The sequence below is a fragment of the Aotus nancymaae genome, unplaced genomic scaffold (genome assembly GCF_030222135.1).
Source record: "Aotus nancymaae isolate 86718 unplaced genomic scaffold, 86718_ANA_hifiasm-v0.15.2.pri h1tg000040l, whole genome shotgun sequence".
Classification (NCBI taxonomy): Eukaryota; Metazoa; Chordata; class Mammalia; order Primates; family Aotidae; genus Aotus; species Aotus nancymaae.
This window is the reverse complement of record NW_026988454.1, coordinates 120,161,489-120,183,073: the sequence shown is the minus strand read 5'-3', so window position 1 is coordinate 120,183,073 and position 21,585 is coordinate 120,161,489. Positions and strand designations below refer to the sequence as shown.

Genomic DNA, 21,585 nt, shown 5'->3' with positions numbered 1-21,585 from the left:
GGAAAACACATAAAAAGCTTAATAAAATTTGTATTGAACATGTTATCTCCTTTCAACGTATCATCTCCTTTAAACCCTCTTTGTATCTTACCATAGAAAGATTTCATCCAGGAGCAGTGGCTCATGCCTATAATCCCAGCACTTTGGGAGGCTGAGGCAGGTGGATCGCTCGAGCTCAGGAGTTCAAGACCAGCCTGGGCAACATGGCGAAACCCCATCTCTACAAAAAAAAAAAAAAAAAAAATACAAAAATTAGCTGGGGATGGTGGTGCATGCTTGTAGTCCCAGCTCTTTGGGAGGCTGAGGCAGGAGGATCACCTGAGCCTGGGTGACAGAGGTTGCAGCAACTGTACTTTAACCTGGGCAACAGAGTGTGACCCAGTCTCAAAATTAAAAAAGTTGTCTAATCTCATCTAGAGTATGAGGAATTCTTTCTTGGTATTCTAATACCTTCTTCACACCCAAGATTATGGCATGCCTAACTATAATTCCTGTTTTCCTTTATCTACCTGATTAAACTTTGAAGTCCTTAAGACTTGGAATAATGAGCCTGTTATTGTTATCTCTGTAACACAGCCATCACATGCATACTTACATAGTTCATCAGTAAGTGAGGATTCAATGGATGAATGAATCTCTTGCAAATATGTTTAGTACAGACACAGTCAAAGTGACTTCCCTCTCAGTAGAAGCAGCTGCTATACTATTAAACTATGATAATGTCAACCAGGGATTTAGCAGACATCTTAAAGACTGAGGATACAGACAAAATGCAAATGGGGTGTGTGTGTGTGTGTGTGTGTGTGTGTGTGTAGCATGTGGTTGTGTATCACGGAGCACTTTTCAGTATCCAAACAAAATGCAAATGGGGTGTGTGTGTGTAGCATGTGGTTGTGTATCACGGAGCACTTTTCAGTATCCAAACAAAATGCAAATGGGGTGTGTGTGTGTAGCATGTGGTTGTGTATCACGGAGCACTTTTCAGTATCCTAAGGGCTCCATCCATATTTAGCTTAGCATTGCTGCCCTATCATTCAGGCATCTTCTTGACTGCTGAACAAAGTCTGTCCCTAATTAGAGACCTACCAAAACCAAAGGAAAACCTATTCTATGGTGAGAGACTTCCCCCACATCATAATGGGTGTAATAAATATTACCTCTTCCCCAAGGTTGTCATAAAAGAGAAATTTACACGATAATAGGTATCTATGCTTGCCTGCTCCAGCTGCTTTATTCTTTTAAATTAAGTCACAGCGTTCATGTTATGAGATCAGTGTTCCCTGTCTTAGTGATCGTTCCCTATCTCAAGATTCCCTCCTCCTTCACCGCTTCCCATATCCCATAAATTCCCAAACCCTATTGATTCTTCCTTATGAGCCTTGACTAATTCTCTCCATCATATCTTTATAATGACCAATAAGGCCCTACATGCTCAGATCCCTTTTTCTCTCTGACCTCATTATTCTCCCTCTCACCTACTCCCCGCGAGCCACACTGACCTCCTCACTGTTCTTCCAAAACACCAGGTAATCTCTCATTTCAGACCTGTGCAATTCTGGATTTTTCTGCCTAGAATGCTTTTCCCTCAGATATCCACATGGCTTGCTTGCTTCTTCACTTCATTCAGATGTTTCCTTCTCAGTGACGCCTTCCCTAGTCACTCTATTATAAAATCATTCCCCACTTAACACTCTCTTATTCCTCTATCCAATTTGTTTTCCTCTCTCGCAATTATCACTATCTAAACATAGTATGTATTTACTTAAGTAGTATCTTTCTCCCCACTAGACTATAAGTTCCATGAGGGCAGAGTTCTATTTGGGTCACAGCTATATTTCAAGCACTTGGAACAGCACCTAGCAGAAAAAAAGATGCTGAGTACTTATTTTCTGAAAGAATAAAACTACCTCCACATCCATTGCCTCTAATCTAATTTAAACTATCATCAGTTCTAGCCCACATTACTGTAACTGCCTTTTAATGGGTCTTCCTGAATTCAGGCTAAAACTCAAATATGTCATTCTCACTGCCTTCGGGAGAAAGTCCAAACTCCTCAACATGGCTTGTCTTTCAGAGTCTGATCCTGTATACTCCCATAGCCCATCCCTCTTTCTCTATACCATGACTATGCTCCAGCTGTTCTAAAGCATTTTACGTTCCCCAAAGGAATTATTCTCTCTTACTTCTGGGCCTTCCCACAAGCTGCTCCCTCCCCTAGAACATTTTCATCATTCCCCTGGCTATCCACTCCTTCCTTAGCCTGACTCTTACTTTTCCATCACATCTTATAGTCATTCCTTCCTCTAGGAAACCTTCCACTACCCTCCAAGGCTGGGTTAAGCATACCTTCTATGTGCTCGCAGAGCACACATGTGTACTTTCCCTTATTCAGCATCTACCACGCTGCACTGTAACTGCCTGTCTGCTTGACGGTATCCCAATTATAACAAACCTGAAGAAGACATGGTGCCAAGAACAGAGCAGTTAGCTAATAAATTTTGTTGAATTAAAGACTGAATGAATAAACAAATAACATTCTACTTCAGTGTCCTCTCTGGTAAATTATTAGTTGCTATGTCTAAGATTCTTTTTACATACGTAGGTGAAAAAATATTCTGATAAAAACTGAGAAAACTAGGCCAGGTGTGGTGGCTCATGCCTGTAATCCCAGCACTTTGTGAGGCTGAGGTGGGTGCATCACGAGGCCAGGAGTTCAAGACCAGCCTGGCCAAGATGGTGAAACCCCGTCTCTACTAAAAATACAAAATAATTAGCTGGGTGTGGTGGCAGGCACCTGTAATCCCAGCTATTCAGGAGGCTGAGGAAGGAGAACTGCTTGAATCTGGGGGGCAGACATTGCAGTGAGCTAAGATTGTGCCACTGCACTGCAGCCAGCCTGGGTGACAGAGCAAGACTCAGTCTTAAAAAAAAAAAAACAAAAAAACAGAAAGCTAAAGTATTTTTCAAGTTCAAAAAATAAGACAAGCTTTCTGATCAAAGAAAGTACTTTAAACCATGATGAAAGGGTCCTAAAATAAACTAGAATACCAATGGAAATAGTTGCAGACAATATAAAAACAAAGTGTTTAATCTGTCTAAATGTTGTATATCCTAGAATACTTAATATATTGGCAAGGACCACTAGCTAATAGTCCCATTTATGGAAGACTCTTATGAATTAGTGGACCTAGATAATGACCATCAACAGCTACTCAACACAAAGAAAAAAGAGAGACATCCAGATATTATGTACCTCCTGATGGAAATATATACATTTATTTCTTCCACCAGTGTATCTGATACCACTGGGATACAGTCACCAATATTCAGACTGGAGGAAACTCTACAAGACCAATGACTTAGTTTCTTTAAGATATAGTTTGCAATGAGAAAGAAAGAAAGGAGGGAGATGAGGCAGATGAGAGAAAGATAACTAATTGCAACATCTGAATTTTATTGGAATTTTAATTCAAATCAGCAAACTATTTTTTAAATGAGATAAATGAGGATATTTGAACACTGACTACTAGATATTTGATGATATTAAGAAATTACCATCAGTTTTTATATGCTTGATAATTATTTTGGTTATTATTATTATTATTTTTTTAAGAACTCATCGTAATCCTAGCACTTTGGGAGGCCAACACAGGCAGATTGCCTGAACTCAGGAGTTTGAGACCAGCCTGGGCAAGATGGTGAAACCCCATCTTTACTAAAATACAAAAAATCAGCTGGGCATGATAGCAGGCGACTGTAATCCTAGCTACTCAGGAGGCTGAGGCATGAGAATTGCTTGAACCCAGTAGGCGGAGGTTCCAGTGAGCCAAGATCATGCCACTGCACTCCACCCTGGACAACAAAGTGAAACTCTGTAACCAAAAAAAAAAAGAACTTATCTTGGCCGGGCATGGTGGCTCATGCCTACAGTCCCAGCCTTTGGGAGGACAAGGCAGGCGGATCACCTGAGGTCACAAGTTTGAGACCAGCCTGGCCAACATGGTGAAACCCTGTCTCCACTAAAATACAAAATTAGCCAGGCATGGTGGTGCACACCTGTAATCCCAGCTACTGAGGAGGCTGAGGCAAGAGAATCACTTGAACCTGGGAGGCAGAAGTTTCGGTGAACCACGATCGCCGCCACTGCACTCCAGCCTGGGCAACAAAGTGAGACTCAAAAAAACAAAAAAAAAAAACCTCATTTTTTAGCGTCATATAATGACATTTATGGATAAAACAATGTAATGTCTAAGACTTGCTTCAAATCAATCCAGGAGTATGGTAAGGAAGAGGAAGAAGGTATAGATAAAAGTTTGAAATTTTCCATAATTTTTTTTTTAATTGTAGAAAGCAGAGTTCAGTTTCGAAAAGACAAGTGGAGTCTTTGTTTTTCTTATTAGTTTTATTTACTTAAAAAATAAAACCAATATAAGTATAGAACATTAAAAATCTATGAGTACTCTCCCTCTGCTTTCTGCCTCTAGTAGCCTCTCTAGAGGTAACTACTGTTAACTGAGCATCCTTCTGGGGTACATTTCCAGGAATATTTTATGCATTTAGAAACGTAATGCTTAATATAAGTTGTATCCTATATGTTATTCTAAGTTTTTCTTTTTTTTAACTTAATATATCTTGGACATTTTCCTATATATCCAGCTTTACGTCACTCTTTTTAAAAACGGTAGCATATCCTATGATATGGATGGCATAATGTATTTAGCCCCCACAAGAGGAGAATTATGCCATTTTTGGCATATAGAGATGGTTGGGTATATATCATGGGACACTTATGCAAGTGCATCTATTGCTGTGTCAAGGGATATATGCATTTAAATTTTGGCTAGAGATCATCAAACTGGCCTCCAAAAGGTTATACTAATTTATAGTTCCCCCTAATTACCCACCAGTAGTATTTAAGAATGTATTTCTCCAATACTGGAGACTGATATATCTTAAATATGTTTCAATAGGACATTTGAAAAATAATATATACATATATTTTGTTTGTACATCTTTAGTTATAGTGAATATTGATCTATTTTTTCTTTTTTATGTGAACTGTCAATTCATGTCTTTTATATTGGGCTCTCACCCTTGTAAAATTGATTTGTAAAAATATTTTGTGTTTTAATGAAATCAGAGTACATGCTTTCAAAAGGAAAAGATGGTCCTCAAACTACAGATTTAAAAATACTAAAAGATCAGCTTAAAAATAAGAGTACAGCCGGCTGGGTGTGGTGGCTCACGCCTGTAATCCCAGCACTTTGGGAGGCCGAGGTGGGCGGATCATGAGATCAAGAGATCGAGACCATCCTGGCCAACATGGTGAAACCTCATCTCTACTGAAAATACAAAAAATTAGCCGGGCGTGGTGGCACGCACCTGTGGTCCCAGCTACTTGGGAGGCTGAGGCAGAAGAATCGCTTGAACCCAGGAGGTGGAGGTTGCAGTGAGCCGAGACTGCGCCAATGCACTCCAGCCTGGCGACAGAGCAAGACTCCACCTCGAAAAAATAAAAAATAAAAAATAAGAGTACAGTCAGGCATGGTGGCTGACATCTGTAATCCCAGCACTTTAGGAAGCTGATGCAGGAGGATCACGAGGTCAGGAGATCAAGACCATCCTAACCAACATGGCTAAACCCCATCTCTACTAAAAATACAAAAAATTAGCCAGGTGTGGTGGCACATGCCTGTAGTCCCAGCTACTCAGGAAGCTGAGGCAGGAGAATCGCTTGAACCTGGGAGGTGGAGGTTGCAGTGAGCCAAGACTGCACCACTGCACTCCAGCCTGGGCGACAGAGCAAGACTCCATCTCAAAAAAAAAAAAAAAAAAAAAAAAGAGTATATTATTACCTCTAGGAAACGATGTGATTTAATGAACTCAATTTTTCAATAGTGTATGATATGTTTACAACACAATCAGACAAATATTAAAAAACAAAGGAATACAGAAGACATGTTAGATGTTCCTATCTTTAAGTAACCATGAAATTCACACTTAATATTTATTTATTTTATTTTATTTTATTTTTTTGAGACAGAGTCTCACTCCGTCGCTCAGACTGGAGTGCAATGGTGTGATCTCGGCTCACTGCAACCTCCACCTCCCAGGTTCCAGGAATTCTCATGCCTCAGCCTCCCAAGTAGCTGGGATTACACGCATGCGCTACCACATCCAGCTAATTTTTTTTTTTTGTATTTTATATTTTGTATTTTATTAGAGATGGGGTTTTTCCAGGTTGGCTCCACATACCTCTGAAGGAAGAGGTAAGGTATAAGAAGATAACCCCCCCAACGAAAAAAAAAAAGAGTTTGGTTAAATGTCTTCATAAAAATCTCTCACAATTTCCCTGTTCTCAGCCCTCAACAGTCAAATGACCCCCTCTCTCACTTTTGTAGAAGACTGGGGTTTTATTTGAACCTTACACATTCTTGGCTATAAGAGGCACAGCTGACAATGGGGTGCCAGCAGGTAGCAATGCTGAATGAACAAGCAACAGTCATTTAGTTTTTCTGATTAAAAATCTCCTTTTACACTTTCAATGAAGGGAAGGCCAAAATGCTACCCAATTAAAAAAAAAAAAAAAGCTTCTATTAAAGTGTATTTTAAAATTAAAATAATCTTTGGAAAAAAAATTTTTTTTTTCACTCTTATTACCCAGGCTGGAGTGCAATGGCATGATCTCGGCTCACCGCAACCTCCGCCTCCTGGGTTCAGGCAATTCTCCTGCCTCAGCCTCCTGAGTAGCTGGGACTACAGGCACGTGCCACCATGCCCAGCTAATTTTTTGTATTAGTAGAGACGGGGTTTCACCATATTGACCAGGATGGTCTCGATCTCTTGACCTCGTGATCCACCCGCCTCAGCCTCCCAAAGTGCTGGGATTACAGGCGTGAGCCACCGTGCCCGGCGGAAAAAATTTTAGGTCATTCACGTTTTAAATGTCAGTTTCTTTTTCCATTAATATTCTAATGGCATTTCAATTGTCAGTACTTAGAAATGGCTAAAGTTAGTGAGTGATAAGACAGACATCTAGCCAGTGAGCAAAGAATCTGACAGCCATATTAGTTAACCTTCAAGCCAATATTAAGTGACTCAATCTAATGAGCCAAGTAATCTCTTTTTGTATAAAAGTCTATTAAATAAATTACAGGATTTTGGAAGCAACTCACCAAGCAAAGAAAATCTCATGCATTTAAGAATATTTTTATTCAAATAATAAAAAACAATTAGAATAAATTTAACATCCATTGGTATCTCATTTTCTTTATTTCTTCACAAAACTGGCACTGACTTTGAAAGCAAAAGAAGGTTAAATCAACCACAAGAATAACTGGATAGGCCCATCTTTATTGCCATACTGGTGTTCCACATAAAATTTGAAAAATCCTAAACCATGAGATGCCTTTGTTGTGTTTTTATTTTTGGAGATCAAGTCACACTATATTACCCAGGATAGTCTCAAACTCCTGGGCTCAAGCAATCCTCTGCCCTCTGCCTCCCTAAATACTGGGATTATAAGTATTAACCACCATGCTCAGTTTTTTTTTTTTTTTTGAGACAGGGTCTTGCTCTGTTGTCCAGGCTTGAGTACAGTGATGTGATTATAGCTCACTGTAACCTCAAACTCCTGGGCTCAAGCCATCCTTCTTCTTCAGCTTCCTGAGTAGCTAGGACTACAGGTGCATGCCACCATGCCTGGCCTTTTTTTTTTCCCCCAGAGACAGGGTCTCACTATATTGTCCAGGCTGGTCTAGAACTTCTGACCTCAAGCAATCCTCCCACCTCAGCCTTCTAAAGGATGGTGCCTTTTTTAATAATTGAAATTCACAAAATGTCAAGCCACTCTATCCTCAGCACTAAGCCACCGAGACACATTAGTGCTATCAACTCTGAGAGTCCTCTAAAGAGGGAGCAGTCTAGGGCAAAGAACTCAAAGGCTAAAATGGAAGCTGTTAATAGCATGTAAGCTCCATGACGGTAGAGATTTTTTTTTTTTTTTTTTTTTTGCTTTTATAGAACAGGGCTAAAACATAGTAGGTGTTCAGTTAATACTGCAAAACAAAAGGCTCAGGCCAGGCGAGGTGGCTCATGCCTGTAATCCCAGCATTTTGGGAGGCTGAGGTGGGTGGATCACCTGAGGTTGGCAGCTCGAGACCAGCCTGATCAACATGGGGAATCCCCGTCTCTACTAAAAATTCAAAATTGGCCGGGTGTGGTAGCACATGCCTGTAATCCCAGACACTCGGGAGACTGAGGCAGGAGAATGGCTTGAACCTGGATGGTGGAGGTTGCAGTGAGCCGAGATCGTGCCATTGCACCCCAGCCTGGGCAACAAGAGTGAAACTCCATCTCAAGAAAAAAAAAAAAGGCTGAAAGAACATGAAAGGGCCTGTCCAAAGTTGGGAGCAACTCATACAAACATTCCAAGTTTGCCGAGTTTGGTACATATCAGTGGGAAAGGGCATCATGACTTTCTAGTCCACACTGGGATCATTACAATGTTCTGAGATAGAAACAAACCACAGTGCTTATCACAGCAAATCTAATAAGAAGAATGGCCCTATTTTACATTTTTGTAAATCTTTTTAATGTCTGGGTTAAGGAAAAGAGCTGTATCCTCCTATCTGCTTCTGCCTTAAATCAGTTGCACATTATGTAGCCTTTGGAAAACTTAATTGCACATTCATAAGAGAATGAGGGTGGAAATTCTAGTATTGTTATGAAAATTGTTTTAACTTCACCAGTCCCTGAAAGGGTTTTAGGGGGCCCCTAGACCACTCTTTGAGACATTGTTTTAAAAAAATATGTATACTAAGGGCCATAACTTTGATCAATATTCAGAAGAGATTCTCAGGTAAGGGAAAGGCATAAAAAAGGTGGAGAGAAAGAGAAAAACATCACTGACTACATGCAACCACACTTACAGGAAGGCCAAGACATTTTGTTAGCGTACTTGTTGTTACTTTAACTGTCGCTTACTCTGTACTTCACCATATTTTAACAAGAAATGAATTGACATTTGAAGAGAAGAAAAGCCAGACCCCAGAACAAAAACTACATACTACAATTCGTCCTAGTTCCTATATAAATGTCAATTGCTAATGCGCATTTACTCTTTAGGCCATCACATTCTAAGTATAAGACCCATAAGTCACTTTTCTCCTGGCTTTTCTTCTCTTGTACAACTTTCTGATAACTGTCACTCAAATATTATTTAGCAGGACGAAAGAGCAATTTCCAATTATCAATCAGTTCCAAACTGCTGCATAGCTCAATCTTTCTGTCTGCATGTTTCTATGAATAGGAGCTAAATGGCAATGGACAAATCAACTCTAATCCTTTCTAAACATACATTGTTCTTTTTTTTTTTTTTTGAGACGGAGTTTCGCTCTTGTTACCCAGGCTGGAGTGCAATGGTGCAATCTCGGCTCACCGCAACCTCCGCCTCCTGGGTTCAGGCAATTCTCCTGCCTCAGCCTCCTGAGTAGCTGGGATTACAGGCACGTGCCACTATGCCCAGCTAATTTTTTGTATTTTTAGTGGAGACAGGGTTTCACCATGTCGACCGGGATGGTCTCGATCTCTTGACCTCGTGATCCACCCGCCTCGGCCTCCCAAAGTGCTGGGATTACAGGCGTGAGCCACCGCGCCCGGCATACATTGTTCTTTAGCTAGTTAGGTGATTTCTGTTTACTATAAATGATTCATCATGAAGCAAAATAGCTATATTCATTTAAGCATGGTCAAGAAAAATAATTATTTATGAATAATCATCTCATGTCATCATTTTTCCCATACTTAAGAAGATACATGATTTCAAATTTTCCTTCACACAGGCAAACAAAAACAAATAGTTACAGTGACTTTTTCAGGAGATACTTGTTTTTTATGTCTTATTTAAATTCTTACTACCCTAGTAAACCTTCTAAGAGTCATTAACTAGGCCAGCACTCCCCTGGTCAATAGTACAGGCCTAGGTTTAAATCCTGAAGCTGTCACTTGCAATGTGACTTTGGGAAAATTACTTAATCCGGCACCTCACTTTTCTCAGCTTTAAGATGAAGACAATAACAGTATCTGCCTCATAAGTGAATGACAGGATTAAATGAAATAATGAATAAATGAGCAAAGCATTTAAAACATTGCCTGACACACAATACATACTAGTAAATGCTAACTTCTGTTTTTATTTCTTTATTTAAATTTTTTTTGAGATAGAGTCTTGCTCTGTCACCCAGGCTGGAGTGCAGTGGCACAGTTTTGGCTCACTGCAACCTCCGCCTCCAGAGTTCAAGTGATTCTCCTGCCTAGCCTCCTGAGTAGCTGGTATTACAGGCACGTGCCATCATGCCCAGCTAATTTTTATATTTTTAGTAGAGATGGGGTTTCACCATGTTGGTCAGGCTGGTCCCGAACTCCTGACCCTCATGATCCACCTGCCTCAGCCTCTGGAAGTGCTGGGATTACAGGCATGAGCTACCACGCCCGGCCTGTTTCTATTCTTATTTTTTTCTTTTTTTTAAATTTTTAACACTGAGATAACAGGAAACAATAAAAATAGATGACTATTTCTAAGTGCCCTTCCTTTTTAAAGTAGTTGTTTATACCACCTAAGAAAGTGCTGACAAGCCATAAAAACAGTATCAAAGATACATTCAAAACTACTATGATTCTAGCCCAGGTACAGTGGTGAGTACCTATAGTCCCAGCTACTCTGAGGCTCAGACAGGTGGATCACTTGAGTACAGGAGTTAAAGGCCAGCCTAGGTAATACAGCAAGACTCTGTCTCTTTAAATTAAATAAAAAAATAAAATAACTACTATAATCCTGTGTGCAAAAAGAAAAAAAAAAACCTCAAGCTGGGTACAGTGGCTCATGCCTGTAATCCCAGCACTTTGGGAGGCTGAGGCGGATGGATCACTTGAGGCCAGGAGTTCAAGACCAGCCTGGCCAACATAGCAAGATCCCATCTCTACTAAAAATACAAAAATTAGCTGGGCATGGCGGCACACACCTGTAATCCCAGCTAGCTGGGAGGTTGAGGCACAAGAATTGCTTAAACTTGGGAGGTGGAAGTTGCAGTGAGCCAAGACTGCACCACTGCCCTCCAGTCTGGGCAAAAGAGCAAGACTCTGTCTCAGAAAAAGAAAAGAAAAGACAAGAGAGGAGAGAGTAGAAGAGAAAAAGAAAAGAAACTCAGGAAGGCATGCCCTCCAAAATAGACTGACAGAGTCACAACACAGCATTTGACATAGCTATCTAGAAACAAGAGAACTGTGTAACCTGCTTTGACGAGATACTTTTACAGGCAAGATGAACCTATGTTAGGCTGAAGATGGTTGTTTATTCATATATAACTATAAGCATCATATACACCGTAAGATACACAGTAAAAGGTAAAGGTATAGAACTTCATTCTCATACATAGTCTAGCAGCATAGTCAGAGATGAAGCCAAAAAGAAAACTTTTCATGAAAAAAATTAAAAACCTTTTGCCACCACGGTTAACCTTATCTGAGATGGTTTTACTCTTGGAATGTATCAGAGAAAAATTCATGTGGTTGGTACCTAAAATTCATGTGGCTGGTCCATAAAAATGCTAACTGGGATACATATGAGAATTATAGCTAACATTTACTGAACACTTACTTGGTTCCAGACATTATTTCAAGTTTTTTTAATATGGATTAACTAATCGATTGCTATGAGATAGCATTTTATTGTCCTCACCTTATATCCAAGGAATTGAGGCACAGAGATAACATGCACAAATGCCAAGTTAATAGTGACTGGTTAAAAACAGCATGGCTCCAAATCCATGTTTTTTAACCTCTAGGCAAAGAAGGTGGCACAAATGCATGCCATATACTTAATAGACTCTGGGAGAAGGGTAAGATTCAGGTAGCGGATTACAGTTATCTGTTATAAATTATTGATATGAGTGTATAAACTTGTATAATTAAAAAAAACTTTTATATCTCATAAACTTAGTCAAATCTTTTATTGGGCTTTCTGAAGTTTTTTTTTTTTTTTTTTTTTTTTTTTTTTTTTTTTGAGACGGAGTTTCGCTCTTGTTACCCAGGCTGGGGTGCAATGACGCGATCTCGGCTCACCGCAACCTCCGCCTCCTGGGTTCAGGCAATTCTCCTGCCTCAGCCTCCTGAGTAGCTGGGATTACAGGCACGCGTCACCGTGCCCAGCTAATTTTTTGTATTTTAGTAGAGACGGGGTTTCACCATGTTGACCAGGATGGTCTTGATCTCTCGACCTCGTGATCCAACCGCCTCGGCCTCCCAAAGTGCTGGGATTACAGGCTTGAGCCACCGCGCCCGGCCTTATTGGGCTTTCTGTAGAATTCTTTTTTTTTTTGAGACAGAGTCTCACTCTTGTCGCCCAGGCTGGAGTGCAGTGGCACAATCTTGGCTCACAGCAACCTCTGCCTCCTGGGTTCAAGCAATTCTCCTACCTCAGCCTCCTGAGTAGCTGATATTATAGGCATGTGCCACCATGCCTGGCAAATTTTGTATTTTTAGTAGAGACGGGGTTTCTCCACGTTGGTCAGGCTGGTCTCAAACTCCTGATCTCAGATGATCCACTCGCCTTAGCCTCCCAAAGTGTTGAAATTACAGGTGTGGGCCACCATACCAGGCCAGAATTCTATTTTTTTAAAAGAGGGTCTTGCTCTGTTACCCAGACTGGAGTGCAGTGGAATAATCACAGCTCATTGCAGCCTCAATCTTCTGGGCTCAAGTGATCCTCTCACCTTAGCCTCCCGAGTAGCTAGCCACCACACCTGGCTAATTTTGTTTTGTTTCGTTTTTGTTTTTTGGTTTTTTTTCTAGAGATAGATTCTTGCTATGTTGCCCAGACTGGTCTAGAATTCCTGGTCTCAGCCAGGTGCAGTGGCTCACGCCTGTAATCTCAGCCCTTTGGTAGGCAGATCCCAGCACAAGGCAGGCAGATCACTTGAGGTCAGGAGTTTGAGACCAGCCTGGCCAACATGGTGAAACCCAGTCTCTACAAAAATACAAAAATTGGTCAGGCGTGGTGGCGGGTGCCTCTAAGTCCCAACTAGTTAGGTGGCTGAGGCAAGAGAATTGCTGCCACCCGGGAGGCAGAGGTTGCAGTGAGCCGAGATCATGATACTGCACTCCAGCCTGGGCAACAGAGCAAGATGCTGTCTCAAAAATAAATAAATAAATTAATTAATTAAAGAATTCCTGGCCTCAAGTCATCCTCCCACCTCAGCCTCCCAAAATGGAATTCAATTTGATTACCACCAGACACACATTTGTACTTGCTCAAATGAACAGGATCCCCATGGTGAGACACACATCACAGCAACTCACAGTATTTGGAGAAAAAGAAGGGGTAGATAATTACTCTTGACAGATTATGACAGCTATGATCTCTATCTTACCACCAATAAGTTTTAAGACTTAGCCTAGACTTGTTTTAGTATGGTTGCTAGTCTCTAGGTACCATTTTAACTTAAAATATGGCTGTGTCCCCTCTTAGCTTAAGTTAATTCATGGTACTAAAAAATTCACAAGGTTAAGATGAAAGCAAGCAGTGAAAGTTCAGAACAGGGTAAGACAAACAGTGACTGACCAATTATCCTCATAGTATGCCAACCTCAGCCACACATAATACTATTTCTATACATAGCTTTCATTAATAATGCTTTATTACAGTTTTTATTTCTTACCCATTAAACAAGTTTTTTCCATCTTCTTCCATATTATTCCACAGTCATTGGTTAGGTTTCCTCTATTACCTACAAGTGGGAAACAATCTGTAAGGCTGAGCTAACACATAGCAAGAAAAAAGCAACTTCATGAATTATAATTACAAATTCAAAAAAGGAGTATTTTACTATGCATTAAACTCCCTACAAGTCCTTAAAACTGATGTAAGAGTGAAAACACAGGGGCGGTGGCTCACGCCTATAATCCCAGCACTTTGGGAGGCCGAGGTGGGTGGATCATCTCAGATCAAGAGTTCAAGACCAGTCTGGCCAACATGATGAAACCCCATCTCTACTAAAAATACAAAAAAGTTAGCTAAATATGGTGGTGGGCCCCTGTAATCCCAGCTACTCAGGAGACTGAGGCAGGAGAATCACTTGAACCTGAGAGGCAGAGGCTGCAGTGAGCCAAGATCGCGCCACTGCACTCCAGCCCGAGCAACAAGAGCAAAACTCCATCTCAAAAAAAAAAAAAAAGTGAAAAAAACTGTGATCTTTTTCTTTAGCAAAGAGTGACCAAATAGTCAGTCACTTACGGGTAGACTGATCTATAAATGGAAGTATTAAAGGTTTACTTCCTGAAAAAATGCACTTCTGCATTTGTTTTAGGTCTTAAAAATTACAAATTATATTTGCAGACAATCTGAAACTGTCAGAAAAAAACACACAAATTCATGGTAACAAAATACTCGAGTATCAAAAGCTAAAACTATTTTTGCATAAGTGAAATATATAATAACACAAGATGACATGAGGTGACTCATGCTAAGTGGGTTTATGATATATATGTAAGCGGCATGCTTCTTTAAAAGCAGTGTATATTCTGTACACAAGGACATTATATTAGCCAAAGACATCTACAGTTTATGATTTGGACAAATTACATGTATAAGCATGTTTAAGGTTTCTGACACTTTATTAGGAAGCAGGACTCAATAAAGCTTGAGATCAGCAAGCTGGGCCACCATTGTAAGAAGAAAGAAAATTCCCTATTGTGTCATCCTAACAGCTAACACAAGAATTCCTCTTGGAAGAAACTTTCTTTAAGAAAATATGTTCCCATAATATGGGCCCCCATCACTCATGTCCAGTCCCCTTGGAGTGGGTGGTTTGCTGCAGAATGGCTGTCAAGGTCCTAGAATGGTTGTCAAGAAAGGGAAATTGGTCTGCATTAGACAGGGAAGAATTTGGTTTTATATCGCTGAAAGGAATGGGGAGAAGAATGAGGAGGAGAGGGAAAGAAAAAGAAAAGAGTTAGTATAATGGAGCAAAGCTACGATTAGGTGGAGGTGAAGCTCTTGGGTCAAGGGAGGTCTGAAAGATTTTAAGAACAGGAATGTTTTACTAGGGAAGTTGTTTGCATTAATGCAAAGAAAGGATCACTCCAACTCTATTTTGCCCCCTTTCTTCAGGTAGGTACATGAAATCTGCAAATGCCCTGTGTGAATAGGGCCTTTCCGAAAATCAAAGAGGGAGCCAAGTTTCGCATGTGGGTGCACTATGGTGCAAATCAGTGGTACAATACAAGAAAGTAAGTCCCAGGAGGCAGAAAAGGTTACAAGATCATGAAACCCAGCAAATATACAAATATTTTTAGGGAGAGCTTACAACTTCTAGTTCTAGGTTGGGGGTTCTGAGGCAACCGTATCCATTAAAAGCTAAGCTGACACTTCACATCCATAAAATATCCCTCTTTCCTATCCAAATGACCCTACTTTCAATATAAGAACACCAAAACATTTAAAGTTAACTTAATTACATTTAAATCCAAGTTACTCTAATTAATTTGGGATGCTCCCCAAAAGCTGACTATAATAATGAGTTCTATACTAAGCAGCACCTAGGACATGTATATAACCATATGGAGTTTAAGTTTAAACCCCTAGGAAACAGTTATATTAATAAATGTGAAGAGGAACAACTTCAATAATTATGATGCTGATCTTGAAAACTAGGAAATTAGGCTGGGTCCGCTGGCTCACTCCTGTAATCCCAGCACTTTGGGAGACCGAGGTGGGCAGACCATGAGGGCAGGAATTCAAGACCAGCCTGGCCAACACAGTGATATCCCCTCTTTACTAAAAATACAAAATTAGCTGGGTGTGGTGGTGCATGCCTGTAATCCCAGCTACTCAAGAGGCTGAAGCAGGAGAATTGCTTAAACCCGGGAAGCAAAGTTTGCAGTGAGCTGAGATCAAGCCACTGCACTCCAGCCTGGGCAACAGAGCAAGACTCCATCTCAAAAAAAAAAAGAAAGAAAACTGGGAAATTAAAATAAATCAGCTCAATGCTGAAAACTATTAATAAGATCCCATACATTTGAATATGTTCTATATATATATCATTTACACTACTTCAATATACTTTTAAATGGGTGGGAAGTGAAATTATAGATATATAAAACAAATCACTACAGTAGAAACTAACTAAAAATGTGGATGACATCCCTTTAAATGGTCATTAGAAAGGAAGTTCCTGGCCAGACGCAGTGGCTCATGCCTGTAATCCCAGCACAGGCCAAGGCGGGCAGATCATAAGGTCAGGAGATCAAGACCAGCCTGGCCAACAAGGTAAAATCCTGTCTCTACTAAAGGTACAAAAAATTAGCTGGGCGTGGTGGCACGCACCTGTAGTCCCAGCTACTCAAGAGGCTGAAGCAGGAGATCACTTGAACCTGGGAGGCAGAGGTTGCAGGGAGCCGAGATCAAGCCACTGCACTCCAGCCTGGGCGACAGAGCGAGACTTCATCTTAAATAAACAAATAAATAAATGAAGTTCCCAAAGTCAGGAGGGCATATTCCAAGCTTACCTATTAGTGAAACATGCTGAACTCTCAGGGGCTGTCTGGCTCATGCAAGAAAAGAGCACATGATGTAGAGTAACAGAAACCAGTTATCATCATGGTGTCCATTTATTACGAGACCTTCCTTAATTTCTCTGAGCCTGTTTTCTAATCTACTTCACAGCACTTGTGTAAGGATTAAATGAGAACCAAGTAAAATACCAGTGCATTGCCTGGCACATAGCTGATGATCAACAAATACTTAATTTCCTTCCTTTGTCTTTCTACCTTTAGTTTAGAGCAATTTTGAGGGCTTAAAAAGAAGAAAATCCATTCTTGAAACCTTACCCAATTTACTCATATTCTGCCAAATAATAACAATGATAATAATGGTAATGATTATGATGATAGCCATTAACACTGATAACAGCATTTAATGTGTGCCAGAAATGCAGTTAAGTGCTGTTACATATATTAACAAATTCAGTCCTCACAACAACTGTGAGGTAGATATTTTTATTCCAATTTTACAGATGAGGAAACTGTGGCATACGTAAGTTCCATAGCTAATAAGTGGCAAAGCAAGGGTACAAATCCAGGCTTCTGCTCTTCGAAAATATACCAGGCTGGGAGCACTGGCTTATGCCTGTGATCCCAGCACTTTGGGAGGCTAAGACAGGAGGATTACTTGAGCCCAGGAGTTTGAGACCAGCCTAGGCAACAGAGGGATCTACAAAAAATAATTTTCCGTGTGTTTTGGCATAAGTCTGTAGTCCCAGCTACTTAGGAGGCTAAGACAGGAAGATCACTTGAGGCTAAGACAGGAAGATCACTTGAGGTCAAGGCTGCAGTGAGCCATGTGTGACTGTACCACTGCACTCTAGCCCAAGTGACAGAGTGACACTTTGTCTCAAAAATAAATAAATAAATATTAATACCAAAAACTAACTTCTAGGTGAAGTGACAGCAGCAATGCCCTATCTTTGATAGCTCTCTAATATTAATGTAGTAAGGTAGGTAATGTTCAGATGACTTACCAAATAGAATAGATCTGTTATCTTAATAATATATATAAATATATTATCTATATATATTTTAAGATATAGTTATATATTTTAAAATATATTTTATGATATAGTTATATACTTTAAGATATATTTCATATCTCAAAATATTTTAATGTATATTTTATATTTTTTAAAGTTTAAAAAGTGGACCAAGAGAATATTAACATATTTAAATCAGTAAATAAATTTAACCAAGATTACATCTTTTTCAGCAAGCTCAATAACGTGGCATATTCCAAAATACAAATATTTATTAACCTATGCTGCATCTTGTCTGTAACTGCCTTCCCTGTAAGCTCCTGGAGGATAGAAATAGCATCGCCTTACTTATTGTGATAGTAAGTAATACCTTTGTTGTCTGAAAAAGTACCTTGTCCTTAGTAGGTGCTTTAATAAATACTGATCAAAGAATGAAGAGGCTGGATATGAAACACAGACAAAATGTTCAAGTCTACCTATTATTTCCCTTTACATTCTAAAGCACTAGCACACTACACTTATTTTCCACCACCCATCCACTCCATGATTTTACTATCAGCAAGGCCTTGCAGGATTTAAGTGTTTCCCTTAACCCAGTCACATTTTTGGCCTATCCAAATCTATTTCAATCTATAAGCTCACATAGCAAAATGTCTTAGGATAAAAAGCCTCAAATATACAATTAGAAGATTCATGAATGAAAGCAAAACATATTGTTATGTCACTTTATGTTTTTCAAAGTGCTTCTACACATATCCCCTCACTGCCTCAAGATAGGTGTGAAAGTAGGCAAGGCAGTCATAAAAATCTAGGAAGCTGCATCTAATGCTGTTTTCGAGTGGAAACATAGCCTCGTCAATACTGCCAACGAATTAATGGCTCAAAACCTGAGTTAGATATTTTCCCTGCATTTTGGTGCAAAGTCTGTAAGAATGACATTTTTAAGTCAATGTCATAAATGACTTTTTAAATCATAAATGATCAGCCATCTAATCAAAGTTAAAATAGGCCAAATGCCTTGGAAGATAGATACAAGGCAGAGGAAACTCACATAACTAAATAAAGAAAAAATTTATATGCATTTACAACTAAATAAAGAAACCTTCTTTAAAATTTTAAGGAGACCACAATCAGCAATTACAATTAAATCTCTCTTGGCTGCTAAATTAGGAAGCCCAGCATAAGACAGTGGGACAAGAACTAAACTAGGTATCAGGAAGCCTGGGTTTCAGTCCACACTCTGCCACTGATTAATATGTTTTCTCCAGTCCCATTCAAATATAAAATTCTAAAATTTTGTATATATCACCCAGAGTAAATAAGAAACATATAACATTTTAAATTTCAGTGCATGAAATTTAAAAATAGAAAGCACGAACAAAAGGCTCAAGATCTGCTGACTTTACTAAGATTCAAAAGTATTAGTTTGGCATGGATTTTACCCATTTTTGGCTCTCAATAATGGTTTCAGTTCAAATTCAGGCCCTCTGCACAGAAACTGCAAAACAGAGAGATTTTTGAATTCTTGTGAAATACAAAAGGTAGTAGGATTGCATTTACACATTTTGACTATGATTCAGAACAATCTAGGTGGTAATAGTGCTGTTCACTTGCCACATGAATTGACTTCTTAGAAGTTATTTATTAAAATGCTTCTTCACCATTAAACAGATTTGTAGTCCACAAAGCTGTATTATACAGTATACATGGAATGGCAACCTAGACTGTGAGCTTCCTGGGGGGAAGGGTCATTTATCATCCATTATTGTGGCCTGTTGACATAACATAGTAGTACATGGTACAAAGGGACATATTAATATATACTGCTGGTCAAATGAATCACTGATAGAGGATTCCGCCTCCCCGCCTTTTTTTTTTTGAGACAGTCTCACTCTGTTGCCCAGGTTGGAGTATAGTGACATAATCTTAGCTCACTGCAACCTCTGCCTCCCAGGTTCAAGCAATTCTCATGCCTCAGCCTCCCAAGTAGCTGGGATTATAGGTGCATGCCACCACATCCGGGTAACTTTCGTATTTTTAGTAGAGATGGGTTTCACCATGTTGTTGAGGCTACTCTTGAACTCCTGGCTCAAGTGACCTGGCTACCTCGGCCTACCAAAGTGCTGGGATTACAGGCGTGAGCCACCATTGCACCAGGCCGAGGACCCCATTTTTAAATTTAAGATTATCTTAAATTTTACTTATTAGGCAATATGCTGCCTATCATTTATAAAATATTTATAAAATACTTCTTTTTAGAGACAGGGTCTCACTATGTTGCCCAGGCTGGCCTTGAACTCCAGGGCTCAAGCAATGACCTTTCCACCTCAGCCTCCCAAGTAGCTGGGACTACAGGCATGTGCCACCCCACCCAGCTCTTAAGTACCTATTTTCATTAAAAACATAATGTGGTAGTTACCACTGTAAATTGCAACTTTATCATCTTCCCACACATACATTTTTGTATTAGAAGAAAACATATCATATTATTTTAGCTTTCTTAAATAAAAACAATTTGGGATCATTACAATGATGCATAAGATCTAGAGTCTGACTGAAAGATGGTCAGATGCCACATTAGAAATTATCTTCTTTCCAGGCTTAACTTGCTGAGCCCACTAAAAAAAAAAAAGAAAAAGAAAAAGAAATTTTCTTCTTTAAATGCCTGTATGGTGGTTAGGTTGTGCCCTGTTGATTGTCTTCCATATGTAATAAGATACTAGATGGATCTGTTAATGTGTCAGGGACATATGAGCATGAAAGATTGAAAAAGCCTTAGATTTAGAATCAGATGGCTCAGTTTAAGGCCCAGGTTATCTACTTACTACCAGTGTGACCCTGGGCAATTCACTAATGTCTTGAGACCCCCTACTTCCTCATTTGTAAAGGATATAACATCAGCTCTACTCTCTTCCAAAAGAGCTGCAAAGATCAAATAAGAAGACATGTGTAAATGTATTATAAACTGGCAAGAGCTGTACATGTGTTAGGTATTCTTTCTTTGCTACCAAAGAAAGCAAAGACTTTAGATCATTATTCTAGCAAGAAGAAACATTGATATTCAAACATCCCGGGGTTCTGGGGCAGGCTAGGATAAAAGAGCTTCATCATTCAGGAAGAATTCAAGAATCCTAAAATGTGTTGGATATCTGGGTCTTTATAATCTTAACTGACAGTTTAATAAGAACTAAAGAACATACAATCTTCCCCAGATTGGGAATTCCTTCTCACCAAAAAATAACGTGACCTAAGAGCAATGGAATACGCCTGCATTCTCCTCAGTCATCCAAGATAAATGCAAATAAAAGCAATTAAGTTTGCAGAGCGGCAGTGTCAGCCACAAAAATCACCTTTTATAGAGCATATACCAGAGTTGCTACTTCATCACTCTGCTTAAATCTAATCCTGCTTTTTATAGGTCCCACATATAATAAATATTATTAATTGGTAGAGTTCAGTCTGCCAGCATACATTAAAATCATTAATTCTGTCATTATCAAGCACTTCTTATAAATACTATACAATTTTGTCAGCAAAGCAACAATTTTAATGAGAAGACATTTATGAATATTTATTATACTTCCTCCTAGATACCATATTGTGTGAGGTGTTTTCACATACATTTGTTCAGTTAATTCTCACAATGAGGTGGGTGTCAGTAGCATTTTACAGCATGAAGCACAGAGGGTCCCATTGGTTAGGAAATGACCCAGGATCACAGAGCAAGGAAGCAGCAGCACGCAGGTCAAAGATAATTGCTTTGAATTGCTGCAGTTCTAATAACCCTACAACAGTGGCAAGGAGCATAAAATTTATTTAAGTAGGTTTTTTGCCTTTGGTAAAATTTAGTTAGATGTTAGCCTTGTGGGGAGGTGGGAGGGGAAAAAAAAAGAAGTCAGCCTTGTTTGAGAAGTTACTAAACGGTGAATCTGCACTCATTGTACAAAAATGGTTTCTAACTTTAAACATAGGTCAGACAGGTATGGTGGCTCATGCCCATAAT

At 39.5% G+C, this 21,585-nt stretch overlaps 1 protein-coding gene across 6 annotated transcripts in view; it reads right to left on the bottom strand.

Annotated features, from left to right (window-relative positions):
- The window catches only part of USP49 (ubiquitin specific peptidase 49), a 100,121-nt gene that overhangs the window by 61,745 nt on the left and 16,791 nt on the right, over positions 1-21,585 (bottom strand). For 5 of the 6 annotated variants that reach the window (XM_064361055.1, XM_064361054.1, XM_064361053.1 and 2 more), the window contains exon 3: positions 13,716-13,784. The exons of the other annotated variant lie outside the window; for it this stretch is intronic. The gene's annotated coding sequence lies outside the window, so the exon portion shown is untranslated. The remainder of the gene's footprint in view (positions 1-13,715; positions 13,785-21,585) is intronic. 6 annotated transcript variants of the gene reach the window in all.